We start from the raw sequence: 20,602 nt of genomic DNA on the forward strand, positions 1-20,602 counted from the left end.
CAAAATGGATGCTGTATCTAAGATGGAACCCGTGGGTACAGATGAAAAACCCACATAACAAACGAACGGTTTAAGTTAGCACAGCGAAACTGCGCACACTTACTAAACTCGTCATTTGCGGTTCATAGATACCAGACTCGACCATATTCGTGCGAGTCGAAAGCACCACTTACAATTGTCACGGAACCTCACCTCGGGATTCTCAGTTCTATGGATGAGGTTGGGCAGTAGGCTGTCAGTTTTCCTGACAAAGACACGCTGTCAGGTATCAGAGGTAGGGTTGCCAGCGGTTAGGTTTTAGGGTGAGGGGGTGTGTGCAGCAGACTAATTTTTCAGTATCGGTTGGGGGATGGGCAACCGTACGTCAGATCTCCGTGTGAGTTGGGCAGTATCCCGTGAGATTTGAATGAGGGGGACAGGAGAGAGAGGCTGACGGCTCTCAGGGTGAGGGAAAGGTAGGTGTCAGATTTCAGGGTGGGGTGAAGTCGGCAAGATCATTTGGAGAGAGGAGCAGGCTGCTGTGTTCAGAGTGATGAGCTGCCTGCGGCCGGATCTCAGCCTCAGCGGATTTGCATACAGCCGGCCACGACTTCAGTGATAAACCAATGGAATGGAACCTGAGAACTTCGGACTGGCCGAGTGGCGTGGACCCAAACACGTCCGGCAGGGGGTTTCAGTGAAGCCTGGAGCTGAGGGAGTGGTGGCCAGGGCGGGGTGTGGCTGGCGGTGCTGTTAGAGTTCATGTACTGTTGGGAGGTCACAGGCAAGTCAGAAGGGGTGCTGCTGGGGGAATTGTTGGGATCAGGTGGAAATGGTGCTGGGGGTGACCCTCAGAGGTCAGTTGGGCTTCTGCAGTGGGTTATTGTCGGATCAGATGGAGTGCTGCTGAATGGCACTATTGGGTCATGAGGAGGTGAAGGGTCACAGTCATACCGGAGTATTTAGTGGAGTGGCGCGGGGAGTAACCATGAGGTACAGATTTGGGAATGTCTTACACTGTTGTGGTGGAAGAGGTTTAGAAAAACAAGTTTGTAGGAAAAATGGGTGGAAAAAGTAGGACCTTTTTTTTGTTTAAATCAGGTTTATTGAATTTTGTGGCATCAAACATATGACAAGTCGGCAAATGAGTAATGCAAGGAACACCCAAAGCATCTACCCGGCTTCCCTCCCGTCCTTCCCGAGGGCGAGCCCCACGTTGACGGAAAGTAATGTGTTCATGAGGGTGGGTAAAGGCCCGATTCCAGCCGTCAATGCAATCAAAAAACCCCATCAACAACGAACTCCCCCCCCCCCCCTCTCCCCAATCCCCCCGCTCCCCTGCCCCGTGCCCCTTCCCCTGATGTGGTCAATATGCAGCTATCCAGCGTCGTGAGGTACATATACAGTGTGAGAGTTAGGTCGAGGTCTTCGTGTCCCACCTGAATTCGTCTGCTAGGCGCAGCACCCTTAGGTATTTTGGGCACGTGAGTTCATTAAATTCATCAGACACGAGAGAGACCAGGGGCTGCCACCTATCCAGGAAGGTGTCCCGTGTCTGAGTAAGGGAGGCTTGTATCCGCTCCATGCCCATGGTGTACCAGAGCCTGTGAAGCCACCCCATGTCTGTGGGTGATCTAGTGGTGCCCCATAGTGACAGGATGTGTTGTGTCGCTGCCCCCATTGCCAGTCCCATCTGCTTCCCTCTGAGTGACTTGAGGGGGAATGTGAGTGTTTTGGGGAGACCTAACAGTGTGTATGCTGGAAATCGGGGATCTCTGTCTTAGTATTTATCTACATCCCGTAGCACCTGTACCCAGTACTCCTTTAAGTCAGCGCATTCCCACAGTATGTGAGTAAGTGTTCCAGGTTGGTCACACGCTCTCCAACATGTCGGGTCCCGGCGTGGATTGTTTTGGTGTAATCGTGCAGGCGTCAAGTGCCAGTAATATGCTATCTTTACCGCTGATTCTTTGCTAGCTACGTTTCTGGCAGTGTGGTGGGCCCTGAAGTAAATGTCCTGCCACTCTTTGTCTGTGAAGGAGCGATCCAGTTCTCGCTCCCATCGCTTATGGCCCACGGAGCGCGTGGTTGATGAGGACGGACAGAGCATTTTGTAGAGGTCCGTGATCACCTGTTTATCCGTCCTTTTCATGTGAAGCCACTTTTCATAAGCTGTGAGATGTCTTCTCACATGGGGCAGCACCTCCCTTGCGGTGAGCCAGTACCTGATCTGGAAATATTGGAAACGCCAAATCTGGGGGAGCGTGTAGAAGTCTTGTAAGGTGTGCATTTGCATGAAGCCGTCAAGGTCGAAGAGATGACCAGCCGACTTGCACTCCGATGACCTCCATTGTGGGAATGACCCAGGGACCGTTCCCGGCTCATAGGCCAGGTTATCAAACAGGGGCGTCATCGGAGACGGAAAGGTAGTGAGGCCATTTGTTACCGCTACCTTGTCCCACACTTGCATCACTGTTCGGGTGATGGGCGATCTCTTGAGGTACGAAGGCCTGTCGGTACGTTTCAGGAACGGAACCTTCCACAAAGACATTTGGGCCACAGCTCAGTCCTGGAATAGCCATCGTTTTTCTGATTCAGGTCGCTCCACTCCAGAAGGTACCGGACTTGCGTTGCTTGGAAGTACCGAAGTAAGTCGGGAACACCGAGGCCGCCCTCCGACGTGGCGCGCATGGTCAGGTCCCAGCGAAGACGCGGCCTTTTACCAGCCCAGACGAATTACCGTATGCTGTCTTGTAGTTTTTTGAGTAGTCCTATCGGCGGTGTCACCGGGATGGTTTGAAACAAGTACAAGACTTTCGGCAACAATGACATTTTGATGGCCGCTACGCACCCCAGCCAAGAGAGTGGCTGCTGGTGCCACCGTGTCAGATCACCCTGCAACTGATTGAGCAGGTTCATATAATTTTGTTCAACCGTTTGGGCCATGCTTGGTGTCAAGGATATGCCCAGGTAAGGTAATGACATACGGGATGAGAGGCCACCGTAGCAGCGCGCGAAGCTGTGCGAGCGTTTCGCCCCAAAGGTAGGATCACCGATTTCTCGACATTCATCTTGAAACCCGACACTTTGCCAAACGCCTCCATCTCCGTCAGGAATGCCAGTACCGACCTCGTGGGGTCCTCTATCGCTGCGAGGATATCATCAGCATAAAGACTTATGGTCTGCGGTTCCCCGCCAAACGTGATACCGACAATGGCCGGGTTGTCCCTGACCTTCTGTGCGAAGGGTTCGATGTATAACGCGAACAACAGGGGCGAGAGTGGGCACCCCTATGGATGTCAAATGGCTGGGAGTGCACCCCATTAACGCTGATCACCGCCTGGGGAGCTGCGTAGCAACTGGCGACCCACGTGCGAAAGCGGTCCCCCATCCCGAACCGTGTCAAGACTGCGTCAAGGTACCGAACCGTGTCAAGACTGCGTCAAGGTACCCCCAATCCACCCCATTGAACGCTTTTTCTGCGTCGACCGATAGGAGGGCCGCATCAGAGTTATTGAAAGGGGCCTTGTCAATGACGTGAAGCAGGCGTTTGGTATTGTCCGCGCATTGCCTGTTCGGGATGAAGCCCGCCTGATCTGGCTCAATGATGCCTGGCAAACAGGGGCCTAGTCGCGCCGCCAATATGCCAGTGAATAGCTTAAGGTCCAGATTCAGTAGCGAAATGGGCCTATAGGCCGCGCATTGGGACGAGTCTTTGCCTGGCTTGGGAAGGACCACGATGTCGGCCTCTAGCATGTCCTGGGGAATAGAGCCTTTACGTTGGAAGGAGTTGAACAGTCTGGCTAATAACGGCGCCAGCAGGGGGCAAAAGGCTTTGTATGAGTCCTCCAATACGTTCGGAGTGAACGGTGATCCAAGGGGGTGATGCTGCGGACTGCGAGTACACGCCCCTCCTTGGCTTAAGTCACAGCTTGGACCCTCCGGTGTAGTCAGTGTCCGAGACAAGTCCCCCGGCAGGTACCCCCGAGGTCCAGCGTCTCGGATCCCCACCGTCAATGCCCCAGGTATCCAGCGACACCAGCTCGCAAGAGTTCTCTCCAGTCAGTCAGGGCCAGGCTCCTTAACCTCCCAGACGTGGAGTTGGGGTCCCCTCCGGGGTAGAATCACGCCATCCACGTGGGCAGTTGGTTTGGGAACCCCCTCGTAGTGGCTGCGTCTCGCCCCTATTTGCTGCTCCAATACAGGGCCCTCTATCGGCTCCAAGGGCCCGCACGTGTAATGTCACTGAGCCCGGGTCCCGGCTGCGCCGCCTCCCGCCAAATGTCCTGCGCCGACTTTCAGTGCTGCCTGTCCTCCCTGATGACCTGGTCGATTGCGAGCGCTGACACGGAGGCACCAGCTTCCTGTAGCCGGGTGCGACTGGGGTCCTGCGCTGTCCTGGGGGTCGCCAGCAGGCTCTCTCCCGCGCCGCCGCCCACACTTGTGTTAGCAGGCCTCCCGCAGTCCGGCAGCACCAGGCCTCAAGCCGGGGGCTCGATTTAGGGGCCGCCTCCGTCCAGCCGCCTGCGCCTTCGCTCGCCTCACCGCTACTCCGCCAGACCCTCTGGCGAAGCCACAGCTTACCCTGGACTCTCGCAGGCGCGGCCGGGGCCTCCGCTGTGGATGCTGGTTCGCCGGCGCCGACCGCCGGTGGTTTAGAGTAGGCCCCGATCCTGGGCCTCAATTTAGCGGCTCCCCGCGCCGAGTCGCGGTTGCCTTCCACTCCGTCACCCGCACTTCTTCGCCTGCAACCGAGCCCTCCGGGCTTCCCGATGCGGTAGATCCGGCTGGGCCGCGCCGGATTGTGAGATGCTGGAGTGCCTGTCTGGGCCACATGTCGCTCGGAGGCTCAGTGCTACGCCTCGGGCAGGGCCGCCGCCATTCTCCGGAGCAGAGTCTGCCTCCGGACCGACTCGTGGAGAGCCGTCTGGAAGCGGCCGCTTGGGGTTTGCAGCTCTCCGGACCCTTGGTGGCTCGCCCAACACTTCAGGGCCGATTAGCCACCCACTTTTTGGGGGGTCTGCTCAGCTGTAAGTCGGGTCTAGAGGGTCAGGAACGGGGAGCCCCGGAGCCCACGTCTGGTCAGGCCGCCATTCAAGCCACGCCCCAAGTAGGACCTATTGACATTAATCCGAACACCTACACCGGAGAACCTATATCTCAGGATTTAGACATTTCAACCTCAATGTAAGGACACACAACTTAATAAGTTATCATAGTTGGACAAAGTGTGCAAATAGTTAATAGGATCCTAAAGAAATCCTTAAAAATATTTTTAGGCAGTTCTTTAGGGTGAAAAAGTTTTTCACGTTCAATTATTCAAAAAGAAAATGCTTCACCTGGAGTACGAATGTCAGAGGTATGCCCAGGATATGTTAATGATTTTTATAACTCGTAGCTGCTGCCCGAAAGGGTGTTGTTGAAATGGATCCAAAACAACCGTGATTTTCATAGTTTATGTTCTGCAGCACAGCGGTGCATCCTTCTATGAACAGGTCCAGATGCAACTGCCCACATGCAATGAACTTTAAACAAACACTTTAAGCAGAACCAAGCACGCATCTGAAAATTAGCATAGCACATGCATGGCTGTGGGTGTGCTAATACTAGGGGGCCCATTAGGATGGCGGGCAGATCGCCGGCCTGGCGGGGGCGATCCGCCCGCCATCCTAACCAGAATGACCCCCCGCCATATTAGCATGGCTGGGGGTTCCGCGGCAGACGGAAAGACCGTCCACCGCTTTTCAGGGTTTATATGGTGGCGGTGTCTATCAGACACCGCCAGCCATATTAGATAGGCATTTTGCAATGCCTTTCTGTGGGGGCCATGCAGAGTCTGCTTTGGAGGCCCGTTGCGGGCCTCCAAGGACTCCGGTGGGTGGGGGGTGCACCTGGGGGGTACCTATGGTACCCCCCCCAACAGTTCCATTGACAACGTGGCAGGCACCGCGCAGTGCCTGCCATGTTGTGCATGGAAGTGCACAGCATGCCTTCCTGCCATTGTGGCGGGGGTGCTCAGTGCACTAAGTTGGTTGATTAAGTCCCCTTGAATCCTGAGGGCCAACTAGCCCACCAGGTACCTCCAGCTATGTGGGACTTACTGGAGGTACCTGGTGGGCTAATTGGCCCCTAGGAACCTTCAAGATTCCATGAGACTTAATCCCCCAACCAAGAACGTGCCAGGAGGTGCGTTTGCAGACTGGTGGAGAAAGCAGGCGTGGCCTGTGTCCACCTTTCAGCAATCCCACTATCTGGGACATATTGGAGGTTTCAGGTAGGCTAGTTGGCCCCTAAGGACCCCCTACAGCGAAGGGGACTTGAATTCTCAACCAAGAGCACGCCAGGAAGTGTGTTTGCAGAGTGGTGGGGAAAGGGGGCGTGGCCCGCTATGAGAACTTAGCAATCCTGCTGTGTGGAACTTACTGGAGGTAATAGGCGCAGTAGTTGGCCCCCAAGGTTCACCTTTTACATCCAGTAAGTCCCACACAGTGGGATTGCTAAGAGGTCCTCGGAGGTCACACCTCACCTTTCTCCACCACTCTGCAAATGTGCTTCCTGGCAGACTACGGGTTGGGGGATGAAGTCCACTTTACTCCTGAGGGACTTTGGCGGTCAGGTAGCCCTTCTGGTACCTCCTGTAAGTCCTATGCAGCGTAATTCCTGAGCGCTGGTTGGAGGCCCAGCTCCCTTTCTCCACCACTCTGCAAACACGACTACCAGTTAAAGAAGCATTTGTAATGTAATAGGTCTCGCATTTGCAAGAGTCCGAGCTATTTGCTTTGTAACTGTAAAAGTGTTTTACTAATGTTTTGTGGAGGGGATGTACTGTGTGTAGTGGAATTATGTAGTATGTTGTGCAGTGAAATGTGGATAGAAAGTATTTTGTATTTAGTGTATAGGAATTATGTAGAGTGGGATTATGTGTTATGGAGAGTAATTATGTGGTATGGTAGTCTGTGTTGTGAGGTTGTAACCTAAGGTTTAGTCTTCCTTGTTTCGCTAAACTATAAACTCCATTAGACACAAAAAGAAGGAATCGCTGAGGAGCACTTGTGGACCTAGTCGGAAGTATGAGCAGGGACACTGGAATTATGCGACTGTTTGGCTGCTTCGACTTTTGCACAATTATACATTTTCTGCATTAGACACATAATCCATCATCGGCTGCCTAATCTGCAGATTTGAACAAAAAAGGTCTTGTTTCTAGCGCAAACGTTACAAAAAAGTTAGCGACAATTGTTACAGCGTGTGTTTAGTCAAGAGTGGCAGGTAGCTTAATTTTTTTTATAAAGAAGGACATTTGCGGTCCAAAGTATAATTACAAAGGATGCTAGCATAAAGGGTGGATTGGTGTGGCTCACTGGTTAGAGGCGGCAGACCCAGGAGCAGAAGTCGGCCGGGACCAGGGTTCAATTCCCGACGTGGCAGGGTCGTGGACTTGGGTCAGCGGACTCGATAATTCTCGCTTCGGTGCCTACTCTTATCAGGGGTCCCACTCGGCAACTCTGGACATTAGCTTGCCTAATCTCCACAACGGCCCCATCAACGCCGGGGATGCCTGGCTCCACCTTGGAGACTCCCAGCAGGGACCATCCCACAGGGAAAAGCCAGGACGGGTTCCCCAGCGTTATACGGCACCAGGAAACCTACGGGTAGCAGTACACTTTACAAGCTCAAACATTAATTAATTAACATTAAAGGGTGTAGTAACAGCTTACATAACAAGCATTTGCAATGCAATAGGTCTCGCATTAGGAAAGTTTGAGCTATTGGTATTGTAAATGACATTTTTTTTATTTATGTGTTGGTTTTGAAAATAGCTAAATTAATATCTTTGTCATTTACAATGCCAATAGTTTTAACTTTAGCAAATGTGACACCTATAGCATTTGTACTGCAATGTGTGTTGTATTTATGTGACTTAGATGTATTGATATTATAAATAACAATGGCTTTTAATTTTTTTAAATTAATACTTAAATTAAAGTGATTGTAATTTATAATGGCAATAGCTTAAACTTTTGTAAATAACTTTTGTGAAGATTATGTTCAGTGTATTTTGTTGTGACGAAAATCCTAGAATAGAAGTGAAATATTAACTTTTTTTGTGACATTTGTAATAAAGCTTGAAACATTGAGAGAACATATTTGAACCAGTTGTTGTTGAATGGATGCACAGATTAATGCTGTGGTGGCGCTGAGTGATGCTGTAGCATTCAGTGATGCTGTGGTAGCGCATAGTGATGTTGTGGTGCCCCTGAGTGATGCTGTGGTGATGCGACAGATAGAGTGCGATAGATAGTGAGTGCGATAGATAGTGAGTGCGATAGATAGTGAGTGCGATAGATAGTGAGTGCGATAGATAGTGAGTGCGATAGATAGTGAGTGCGATAGATAGTGAGTGCGATAGATAGGGTGAGTGCGATAGATAGGGTGAGTGCGATAGATAGTGAGTGCGATAGATAGGGTGAGTGCGATAGATAGGGTGAGTGCGATAAAGTGAGTACGATAGATAGATAGAGTGCGATAGATAGGTAGAGGGAGGCCGATAGATAGATAGAGGGAGGCCGATAGACAGATAGAGGGAGGCCGATAGACAGTTAGAGGGAAGGAGGGCAATAGATAGAGCGAGGGCAATAGATAGAGTGATAGAGTGAGGGCGATAGATAGAGGGATGGCGATAGATAGGTAGAGGGATGGCGATAGATAGGTAGAGGGATGGCGATAGATAGATAGAGGGATGGCAATAGATAGAGTGATAGATAGATAGAAAGAGTGAGGGCGATAGGGCCGCCACAACTGTGGAATTTCTGCACATTTGCCAGAAGTTTCACAGTTGCAACTGGTATCTGCACCTACACAAATGTACTCATTCGACCCATTAGGAAGCACCACGAGAAGAATACAAATAAACTGTGGATGGTGTGGTGTCCTCGTAGGGTCCTGTATGGGTACAGAACAGCCCTAAAAATAACTGAACACAAAGGACAAAACAACAGTCTAGCTTAAAGTTTGTTAACGTAGCATACCATAACAATAGAGCGGCCCAGGATGGTATACAGTACATTAATCTGTGGGTCTGCGAAGATGCCAATAACAAAATATAGTGGTTTTAGTATTATGTACATCAGAAGAAGTCCATTAAATGGGTCATATTGTGTTTAGAATCGTACTCAAAATATGTGTTCCCATCACTTCCAGCATTTAAAGGCAATAGGCTTTATTTGTCCTTCTATTATTGGTGAAATATTTTGAAACATTTGAAACCTTCCAAGAGTGTGCCAGCAAATGATGGCACACCTAATCCCTGAAAGGGCCAATAAATTTGGAGCTATAATACGGTCCCTACTTTGCAGCCAGACACACACAAACATCGACGTGCATAAAAAATGTTGTAAAATGCAGTATCGATGTGGCGTAACTGCAGCAAACATTTGACCACCCAAGCTGCAAGAAAAATTAGTTATTAAACTCGTTAAAAAACTCTAATTGCACAGTCTTGGGCTGAAATGGCTCCAAGTCATGTGAGTGTGCGGCAGCGCCAACCGCACCGTGCCTCCAGCGCCTTGCAATTACGTGCATTCAGATTTAACAATCCGACCCGTGCCCAATAAATTAATGATGACAGCATCCTCTGCTCCGCGGAGCTAATGATTTGTTCCTGCGTCGTGTGCTGGGTGCCAAGCAATTGTTCGCTGCTTCTACCTCCAACGCAGCATACTATAACACCTTTTGTGTGTTTTCCTGGTGAAACGTTTTGCCTGCTTTTCTTTAACAAGCAGCACCCAAACACCTCTGTAGGGAACCATTGTCGTCACTCACCCGTGTCCGGCATTGTCTGCTTTGTGACCGAAAGCCAAGTTCAGCGTGATGCCACAGAGTGCTAGCGGAAGTCAGGCAGCCTTCGTTGGGACATGGGCGGGGCCTGAAAGAAACAGGAAGGAGCTGCCGGGAGAACGTCCTTGAACCCTGCACGCTGAATGCTGGCTGCTGAGGGACACGCGGAAAGAGCCCGGTGAGTGGAGGGGAAGGGGGGGTGTATGCACGTGTGTCTGTGTGTGTTTGATGTGTCTGTGCGTGTGTCTGTCTGTGTGCGCGTGTGTCTGTTTAAGGGAGGTGCGTGTGTGTATGCAGTGTGTGTGTGTGCCTGTGTATGCGTGTGGGTGTGTATGTGCGCATGCGTGAGTGTGGCTGTGTGTGTGTTTGCGCACGGGAATCTGAGGCAGGCGATGGGCACGGCACCGTGCGCGCCCACGAGGTAAAATCTGTGCTTGTGCCCATCTCGTGTCCACATTGCCAGAAACGGGTGACAATAGTTGTCGAGCAGACTAAGCAATGCTTCGCATTGCTTGCGTCAAGGCTCGACCTAAAAAGAGAGCCGAACAGGAGTGGTGGTAGCATTCACATGACACTTTCTCCATCAGAAGAAAGTTGTTTATTAATTGAGCAAGAGACATTGGTTTGCATATGAAGGGTTTGGAACAATTCTGCCAGCTTATTTGGAGGAAAGAGTTTGTTAAGTGGACTTGAGTGCAGAAATGCCCTCTACAACTGAATCTGAGCCCATGCTCTGTGCACACTCCAAATCACCCATAACGCTGCCAGACTCCACCGAACATCATATGAAACAACCACACCTATCCACACCTCCACATTCTCCACTGGCTGCCGGTCCAAGAAGGCGCAAGTTCAAGCTACTCACCCACACCTACAAAGCTCTTCACAACACCAGTCCAGCTTGCCTCAACTTCTACCAAGCCACTAGACACCTTTTGATCTGCATCTCAGGCAAGAGCACACCTCCCTCGCTTTAAGAACACCAGAAGCGGTGGAATCTCCTTCTCATACCTCACAGCCAAGAGCTGGAACGACCTTCCAAAACAACTCAGAACCTCCCCCTCCCTCATGGACGTTCGAAAAAACCCTACAAGAAAGGGCTCTTCCAGACAAAACCAGCATTAGCTCCTCCACCCTCAGGCCTGCCCTACAAAGTGCCTGGATGCCCTCACGGGTGTGCAGCACCTGGATGCCCTCACGGGTGTGCAGCACCTGGATGCCCTCACGGGTGTGCAGCACCTGGATGCCCTCACGGGTGTGCAGCACCTGGATGCCCTCACGGGTGTGCAGCACCTGGATGCCCTCACAGGTGTGCAGCACCTGGATGCCCTCACGGGTGTGCAGCACCTGGATGCCCTCACAGGTGTGCAGCTGCACTCTACAAAGCAACATAACATAGTATTATCTCCTTACAACAGGTAGCATGCAGAATGCTTCTGCATGTATGGCAGACTGTCTATGAGCCTTCAATACTATACAGAGTTGAGTATGTGTCCGGGGATGAGAATGGAGTTGCAGATTTAGGATACCCTTACCAGTGAAGGAGTGTCATTGACCGATTAGACAAATGCCAAGTTGCCGGTTGTGCAATAAAGGGCAAAATGCTATTACTATGAAAATGATGGAAGACTATGTGGAGGGAAAAGTCTTGTCCGAGGTAACAATTCCTTTGAATGAGGAATCTTCATTAAAAAAAACTTGAGTAGTCTGGGAAATCAGTAATTTGTGAATAGGGGAATGGATGGTTGTTTAGGAAAAGGAAAGACATTCTCTGGGTGGTCTTGGGCAGTATGATTTGTAGATGAGCCATGAGGATGACCATGCGAAGACCAGAGCTAAGAAATTGTACTGGTGGGTAGGTCCTGATTTAGACACAGAGCATCTAATGTGAGAAGGCTGACCAGCCCCCAGGCAAAGCGAATGCCTCGTTTGCGTCCTTTGACAAGTCCATGCATGCTTTATACATGTCTGGCAGTCATTGATTGGGCTGGTAAAGAACTTCCATACGTATATGGATGGTGTGAACGTAAGGAAAAGATATAGTAGCACGTTGAATGCTTGGCTCTTAAAAAGAATACCCCTTTAAGTGAGCTAGTCGGGCAACAGCCGTCGCAAGCACTACATCGGTAGTGCTGCGCACGTCTGTTGGCCGACGTGGCCCTGCCCACTCAATGGACCGCCCGCACCGCGGCGGAATTTGCGCCGCGGTTAAGGCGATATGGAACTGTTTGGGTTCTTGATATTGGAGAATTTCTGAAACCGATCTGCATGCAAGTAGAACCTCAAATGAATCTGAAGAAAAGAGGTAAGGTGAACCGGCTCGGAAGAGTCCTATTTGCCTCAAAGAAGTCTGAGGAATTCATTTGTAAATAATTGAGTAAATTAGGAATAGAGTGCTTTAAGTGGGGATCATGTGTGGAAAGCTTTTCCCTATAATTGATAATATCTATTATGGGTGAGGTGTGTCATGATGTATGTAAATAGAAAATGTTTCTATTGAGGAGAGCTTGCCTGGGGATTTTTGTGGGTGGGGGGTATTAGTAAGGAAGGATGTGTAATATTAAGGAAACCTCTGCACTGCTTCCTGGTTCTGTGCTTCTCTATTGAACACTTGGTGTTCCTTCTAATATGAACAAGAGGAGTTGAAGGAAAAATTGATGGCATGCAGATATTGTAATTGTATCCTGCAGGGTTGCAATAAAAGGAAGTGTGGGCATGGCATACAATTCTTTTTTACATGGGGGTCCCACTCTGTTCCCTTCTGCGGCATGCCAAGCCTCAGCCAGTTGTCATCCTAGGTGAGTCTAGTGGTTTGGGAGTTCTAGTCCTCGTAGTACCAATTGTCCTACTGATTCAACACTTTGGTACATTCTTCTGCTATCGCGAGGGATAGGTATGCATTTTATAAATACCCAGAAGAGAAACGGAATCAACACTATCTTTAAGGGTTATATTAGTCCACCTTTTAAACTTACACATTCAAACATTTAGCCTAATTGGCAGTTTCTACGGTGAGGAATATTTTTAGTGTTTTCGTTCACTGTGAAAATGGTTTTGTAAATTAGATGGCACATATAGAAAATTACAGTATAGCAGTCAGTGAAAAATCCCAACAAAACATGAAATTCACACACCAGGAATTGTGAATCAAGATGAAGTTTTTCAGTGCCTGTAAATTTCGCTGGGCAGATTTGAATGAATTATTATTTCCTTGTAATTTTAGGGCATTTCTCTCATCTCTAACCAGCGCATGAATCACTGGGAACCCCGTAACAGTCTTATCAGAAAACATTTAATGCATACAGGGGCATGGCTGGTGTGTGCAAGCCATGCCTGTGGTGTCCAGGATCTGCAGAAGAGGGCTGGTGTGTGCCAAAAATTACAGTTCTTCATCTGGCTTCATGCACCCAAAAGTATAGGAACAAGGCATGAACCCTGGTGGGCTGAGCATTAAAACATAAGGGCATATTACCAACAAGTAGCGATATTTATCGCTAAATGGGCTTAGCAACAATTTTTTTTTATCGCTGAGCATCGCCGGAATTTATCGCTGACATAACGTGCTATTAGCAACGCTTATCTCCAAAGCGATAAATTTTCCGGCGAAATGCGTGAACATCGCTGACAATACAGCGATATTCACGCATTAGCGACAAAATGCTCTTAGCCATGTTATCCACCTCCCATTGGCCCACTTTGCATGTCATTAGCGATAAATATTGCTAACATGCAAAGCGGTCCCCAAACCGCTCGCTATCACCTAAAAGCTGTCGCTAACTGCTGTTAGCGCAGCTTGCTAATATGGCAATAGAATTATCGCAGCTTAGCGGCCAAAAACGGCAGCTAAAGCAGCGATAATTCCCTATCACCACCCTTGATAATATGCCCCATAATTTTTTCTTCTACTGGTTAATTTATGTGGTCGTAAGGGGGAAGTATTAGCTTGGTGTCTTCTAATTCACAATGCACTGTGAATTCTCATTGTCTCTGTTTAACATGAAGAACATAGCCCTTGATGTAGAGTTTGACAGGCGGGTATTCCATTGCAAAGCTGACGGACCTCATGTCTCTTATTACTTCATTATATCATAATGCACTTATATAAGGTGGACCAGATACCTGTCAGGTTTGTGACAAGAGTGTCCATCTGTCTACCAAACTGTAATTCGGGTCCATAGTCGTAGTTTATGGTTTATGTATGCATTAAATGTTTGCTGATAAGTCTGTTATGGGGTTCCCAGTGATTCCTTTATTTTTTGCTCATGCAGCACTGATGCCAGATTTCTTTTTTTATTCCGACAGGTGATTGAAACACAGAAAGGAAGTAAAAAAGAACATCAATGCCTGTAAAGAAGTCCTCTGTGCCAAAAGATGTAAAAACACTGAACAAGGAAATCTTCGATGAAATCTAGGGTCGGAGGAGACAATGCACAGACATCTCAAACTAGAGCCTCAACCTGGAGATACCAAGCCTGAAAAGAAAGAGAAACTGAATATTTTAATTTACCAAAGATCCTGTGTTTCTCATAAATGTGCATGCAGCTTCCAATGAAAAGAATCTCTTCCTGGCGGCCACTGGCACTGTATACCAAAGAGCTGGTATGTTTTTAGCAAAACTCGAACAGGAAGTGAATTTGGAGTCTGTAAGCTGAAGTTCCTAAGTAAACAGGCCACACAAATGTATTGAATGACCAAACTTTCACCATAAAGATATAAAACAGAACATCAAAATACTGATAAATAAGGAGATAATGGCAGAAGTTATAATATAAACACATAGAATTTTTATTGGAAGATTAACATTTGAAGATCTGAGCCACAAAATGGAGGAAGTACGACTTCACCTAAAAAATTACGCTGGTGAAAAATCAAATACCTGTTCTGAATGTTATAAGGGTTTTGCAGTAAGGCATCATTTACTAGTCCATCAGAGAATTCACACAAATGAGAAGCCATATGAATGTTCTGAATGTTACAGGGCATACAGGACAAATGACCGTTTATTAATCCATCAGCGAACACATACCGGTGAGAAACCATATAAATGCCATGAATGTGACAAAGCTTTCGGTCTAAAACAGCTTTTATCAATTCATCTCCGAACACATACTGGTGAGAAACCATATAAATGTTCTGAATGTGACAAGGCTTTCGGTCTAAAACAGCTTTTAATAATTCATCTTCGAACACATACTGGTGAGAAACCATTTAAATGTTCTGAATGTGACAAGGCTTTCAGGCAAAGGCCTCATTTATTAATACATCAGAACATTCACACCGGTGAGAAACCGTATAAATGTTCTGAATGTGAAAGGGCTTTCAAGAAAAAGGAACATTTATCAAAGCATGAGCGAATACATACTGGTGAGAAGCCGCATAAATGTACTGAATGTGACAGAGCGTTCATTACAAAACACCAGTTATCAGTACATGAGCGAACACATACTGGTGAGAAACCATATAAATGTACAGAATGTGACAAGGCTTTCAGTCAAAAGACTGATTTTTCATATCATCTGAGAACCCATACCGGTGAGAAACCATATCTATGTCCTGAATGTGGTAAAGCTTTCAAGATAAAACTGTTTTTAGCTGAGCATCAGCGAATACATACTGGTGAGAAACCATATAAATGTTCTGAATGTGAAAAAGCTTACAGACAAAGTTCTGCTCTGTCAAACCATCGCAAAACCCATCAGGTTTTCACCTCAGGACCACAGTTGAAACAATAGTATCAAAACTATACTATCGAGAAACCATGTGAGTGTTCCTAATGTTCCTAATGTAGGGCATTTAATAAAAAGAAGCCTTTATCAATCCATCAGCTAACACTTAATGGCGAGAAACCACTTTGATGTTCTGAATGTGACAAGGCTTTCAAGTGAAAAGATTTTTTATTTCCACATTGGCAACAGCAAACTGTAAGTGTGAATATGCTATCATTACATGTAATAGCAGCTGATATTGGTGAGGGAGAAATCACTGATGCTAAACTGTATATGTTCCAAGGAATTTATATCAAAAGGGAGTCGCCGTTCCTAAGTAGAGAAAGAAGGGAAGAGGTACTCTCGTCGTGTGCTACTCTATCTGAGGGGGTCAGTGTGTCCTCATCTTGATGCGCTCAGACACCCCTAAGGATGTCATGCTTCATCCTTGGGCTTTTGCTCCACGTTGGGTTGGCGCTGCAATGCCTTACGGGTCCCCCGAAGCGTCTCTTTTTCAGAGATCATTTGATGAAGCCGTATGGGTGCGTGGGTGTAAGTGGCAGTGAAGTCCTAGAAGGTGTATTAAAAAAATGGCTGGAGGGAGAGTGATTAATTTTATCAAGGGGATCGCTCTTTGATTATTAAAACAAAGTGTGTCCCTTGGTAGCTGAGTAACTATATGTCCCTGGTGGGCATATGTTCTGGTCAACATGTTTCGCACTTTAGTGGTCTCAGGGGAGATCCAGGGCGCTTCATCAGGACAGAGTAAGTTGTATCTACAGTGGCTCGAAATTTTCAGTGCTCCTGGAAAAACGAAGGGAGTAGAACTTCCCCTAGTAGGTAGGGTTAGATCCCATGAGATCAGTGAGGGTCACTAGAGGGGGTTATCTCTATGCATCCGGCAAAACAATGCTTCTCTCCCCCTGGCTGAAAAACGAAATCCCTCATTACGTTACAACATAAGCCACCTGAACATTGCAAGTTAAGAAATGCAAAAAGGAACACACACCGGCAATGCCAATAGGTCTCAGCCATTAAAGCTATTGGATTTGCGAGGTGTTTGTTTTTCATAGAGAGAGCGTGGAAATTGATGTACTCCCATGCAGTAATCAAAGCTAATTTTAAAAAATAGTCTCCTCGTTTCAGCCGTAGCCTGATACAGGTCAACCAGTCAAACATAGTAAAGCAGAAAAGCTCTAGGCGCTGGAGCATAAGAGGGGCGGGGGCAGAGAGCCATTATCCAAGATGTCCTCTTGAGAGAGCGGCTCTGCTTCTGGAGCCTGATCTAAATTAGAAATTAACCACCTTTCCCGTCCTGCCAGGAACTGAAGGTTTGTGGGCGCGTTGAAATCAGTCCTGGCCATGTGGAGAGTTGCACTCAGGGGCTAGTGTGTGAAGGCCAGGCTGGTACCTGGGGTGGTTTGTCGTGCAGGTGGCGGCAGGACCTGGTGTGGCTATGGACCTGTAGTGGGCTGCTCTTGGATTGTTGACAGGGTAGGAGGACGCTTAAGTGACAGCTCTTGGCGAGCCAGAGGCTGCTCCACTGTAGGGAGATGGCATTTTTCCTCATATGTGGTGCTGTGAATATATAATACCCTATTAATTTCCAAATTCCCTAGTGGGCTTCTACGTCTGCTACTCTGGTTTGAGGAGTTTTACTGTGCTAGAGGGCTGCAAATTAAAGCAGATAAGACCAAGTTTGTTATTCAATAAGTATAAATCCTTTAAAGGCAACTTACCTTTAGGGTGCTTAGAGAGGGTGGACTCATAACTACTTGGGAATTAATATATCTGCAACTAGGACCTGGAAAAAAACATGTGGACAACAAGACTTTAAAATCTAGACAGATCACTGGCATAATGTGCAAAGAGCATTTTGCATCTTTCAATGAACCAACAGTCCCGGCTCTCAGGATGTGAGGCAAAAGCTGTGGGATCTGCCCTGTATGGCTCCAAACTTTGGGGTTTATCAAGTGCTCTGGCCGGACACTCTCCAAGAATAAGTTTATAAGAAATATTGCCCACCTTTCGCCCAGCACTCCTTTGTGGCTTGATATGAGGTTAAGGGTTATAGGCAACAAGGTAAGATTGCCCCGTATTTTATTCTGAAGGAGGATATGGTTTACTCTAGAACTTAATTATTATGTCATTGCCCTGCAGGAAGTTATGCAGGTAGAGCGGTTTAATATAATTAGCTGGCTGACACATATTAGGAAGCTCTTGTCTTCGCTGTGTTTAAGGGAGCTTTCAGAGTTACCATCTTCCATACAATGCCATCATGAGAGCAGTTGAAAAAGCAGCGCGGGGCCTGGGTGCTGCAGGTCGATGCCCACACAGCCGCAGATCTAGGTTGGCAGGGAAGTTCCTTGAATTGCACTGGTGTTTGTGAATTCTTTATAAAAGTTATCTGTCCCAATGGACAGAAAATTATATTTCCAATTCAAAGTGGGTACGCTCCCCTTGAGAACCTTTACCTGCAAATGGGCACCAAATGACTCTACTCTGCGCCCGCCCTGTAACAATGCTGATTAAACCGTTGCGCACGTTCTCTTTGGTTGCTCTGCATATGCTGGACCTCATCAGGCCATTGTGTCAACAACTGGGCATATGCGCTTATTGTGTTCTTAAAATCTTACGGTCTGACGCCCGCCCACTGTATGCATGTACTGTTGCTAAATTCCTGGGGCGAATTTGTAATATGAGAAGAAAGGCCATATTAAGCAGGGAACAATGTTGACTGAATTGTATATGCAACAAATCACAATTCAGCTTTTTACACTGACTTTTATTCTATCCTGCTGATGGTCAAGAACGGAGCACAGTTGTATATTGTAATGTGTAAATGATTTCAATAATTTTTTTAATATACCATTCTAATACAATGATCTCTATAAATTATTTATACATTTATGGCAGTGTTGCCTAAATAAAGGTATTATAACAGCTATTTATGGTGGTCTAATTTCCCAGGTGTCTGCTTGTACGAACTCGGGTTATCTATTGAGGGGGATGGAAGCCCAACTCGGACAAAAGCCACAGTCCTGGTCGGGGTGAACTACAAAAGTCACTAAATTAACCTGTGCTTCACCGTCTGATAGCGAGGCACAAAGGCAGTCAGGCTTAACTTAGACGTAATGTGTAAACATATTTATGCAGCATACAAACAGCAATAAATGTAAAACACAATGCCCGAAAAATCCTCAACCAATAAAAAAAATAGCAAAACAGTTATATCAGAATGACAAATATCCAATCATTAGAATCAAAGATATTACATTTTAAAGTTTTAAGTGAAGCCGGGCGGTGTGAGCGGTCTTCGATGTAGCACAAAGAGGTGGCCGGTTGGGTGTCGTGGACAGTCGTTGCTGGAGCTTCACACTGACAGTCACCGTTGACTGTTGTTGCTGTTGTTTGGAGTGCATATCTTGCATTGCCAGTCATCCCTGGTGAAGGCTGTAACACAAACAGCCAGGTTCCCTGGCGCTTCGCTTTGGTGGGTGGCAAAGTCCCGGCACGAAAGGGCTCGGTCACTGAGCCCAAACAGCAGACTTCACCTTTTCTTCTTAGGAGGAATTCAAACTGACGCCACTCAAGGTCCGAACCGGGCGAGGAACCGCTTGCGGATCAGGAAGACACTCTAGCAGAGGCCAGCAGGGCTCAGCCATGCCCAGTTGCAGATCCAGTGCAGCTGGGAAGTTGTAGGGAGGCCTCTGGAGCATGTTGTCTATACAGCTCAAACAGTAGGTGAGCCAACTGTCCCTGGGAGTCACTCCGGTCATATCAAACAAGAAATAATGGAGCACTCGTTACACCTGTAAATAAATCAACTTGTCTCGGCCAAACTGGGGAGCTGGTGGGTGGGCAGATGCCCCGCCGTACTTGAACTTCCCTGATATCATTCCTCTCTTAGTTAGGTGATTTCCACTGCATCAATTGTTTTAATTCTCGTTTCTAGTCACCTTCCCGGGACCGCTCCTTTATTCACATTCCCTCCTTTCTTTTTTTTTTTTTTTTTAAACCTTTATTTGGAGACAAGCAGGGTCAAGGGAAGTGCATACACAATACATACAGACATTCATGGCCATTACAATGGTACGTCAGAACCAAAAAATATGATATACAAGGCAATACAGGGCAGCATACCAGTCAATACAAGGAGCAACATCGGAATGCACAGTGCAAATTAGTGAGCAATGATCCAGCATGTACAGGCAAGCTAATGAAACAATACAATACGGACACAGGTGATTAGCGCACTATAAAAAAAAGCAAAGGGAACGCAGATGCAAGGGACACATATAATAAGGGTACCCGACAGGGATACGACCTCAGTTACCATCCATACACTTGTCAGAAGGGGAACTACAGCCCCCAATAGCTCGCACGGAAAGGAGACAGCGGAGCCTCACCCCAAACACTGGAAGATCAGCAGGTGCAGTGTAAAATCCCAGCCCATCAAGATGTCATCAACCAATCCCTTCACGGTCCCCTAAATCAGAATCAGAGTCCTGCACAGCTCTGGACAGGAGGTACACCTGGAGCGGGCTCCAAAAGTCCTTCGGTCTGCATCGGACAGGCATAAGGTCAGAATAGATGTTGTATTGATCCTGACAGTATATGAGGTCAGTCACCCAATCCTGAAAGCGCGGCACCCTGCCACGACCCCAGCAACAAGCAACCCTGCGCCTAGCCAGCAACAGGGCCACGTCAACAAATCTACGGTGAGAGGCAGGCACGTCCTTAGAGTAGCCCAGCAACATCACTAAGGGGTCAAATACTACCCCATCCTCCGCCATAATCTGCAGGGCCTCATGAACCTGAGTCCAATATTCTAATACACCCGCACAACTCCAAGCCAAGTGCAGGAAGTCAGCGCCTTCCGCACGACATCTAGCACACCTGTCATCTTCCGCCAAATGAAACCGTAGTTTCCTCGCCGGGGTATAATAGTACCGCTGAACAAACTTGTAGTGAATAATTTTAAGGCGACAACTAGAAGAGACATTGGCCGTGAGCCCACAACAGTACTTCCACTGCTCGTCGGTGATAGGAGCACCCAACTCGGCCACCCACTGCTCGCG

At 47.7% G+C, this 20,602-nt stretch overlaps 1 pseudogene across 1 annotated transcript in view; it reads left to right on the top strand.

The window, feature by feature from the left end:
- LOC147706671 (uncharacterized) overlaps positions 1 to 18,468 on the top strand; it is a 33,091-nt pseudogene extending 14,623 nt beyond the window's left edge. The window contains exon 3 of the transcript XR_015296586.1: positions 14,119 to 18,468. The product of XR_015296586.1 is annotated as an uncharacterized LOC147706671 (transcript). The remainder of the gene's footprint in view (positions 1 to 14,118) is intronic.
- The last annotated feature ends 2,134 nt before the right edge of the window (positions 18,469 to 20,602 follow it).

The sequence above is a fragment of the Lissotriton vulgaris genome, chromosome 6 (genome assembly GCF_964263255.1).
Source record: "Lissotriton vulgaris chromosome 6, aLisVul1.2, whole genome shotgun sequence".
NCBI lineage: Eukaryota > Metazoa > Chordata > Amphibia > Caudata > Salamandridae > Lissotriton > Lissotriton vulgaris.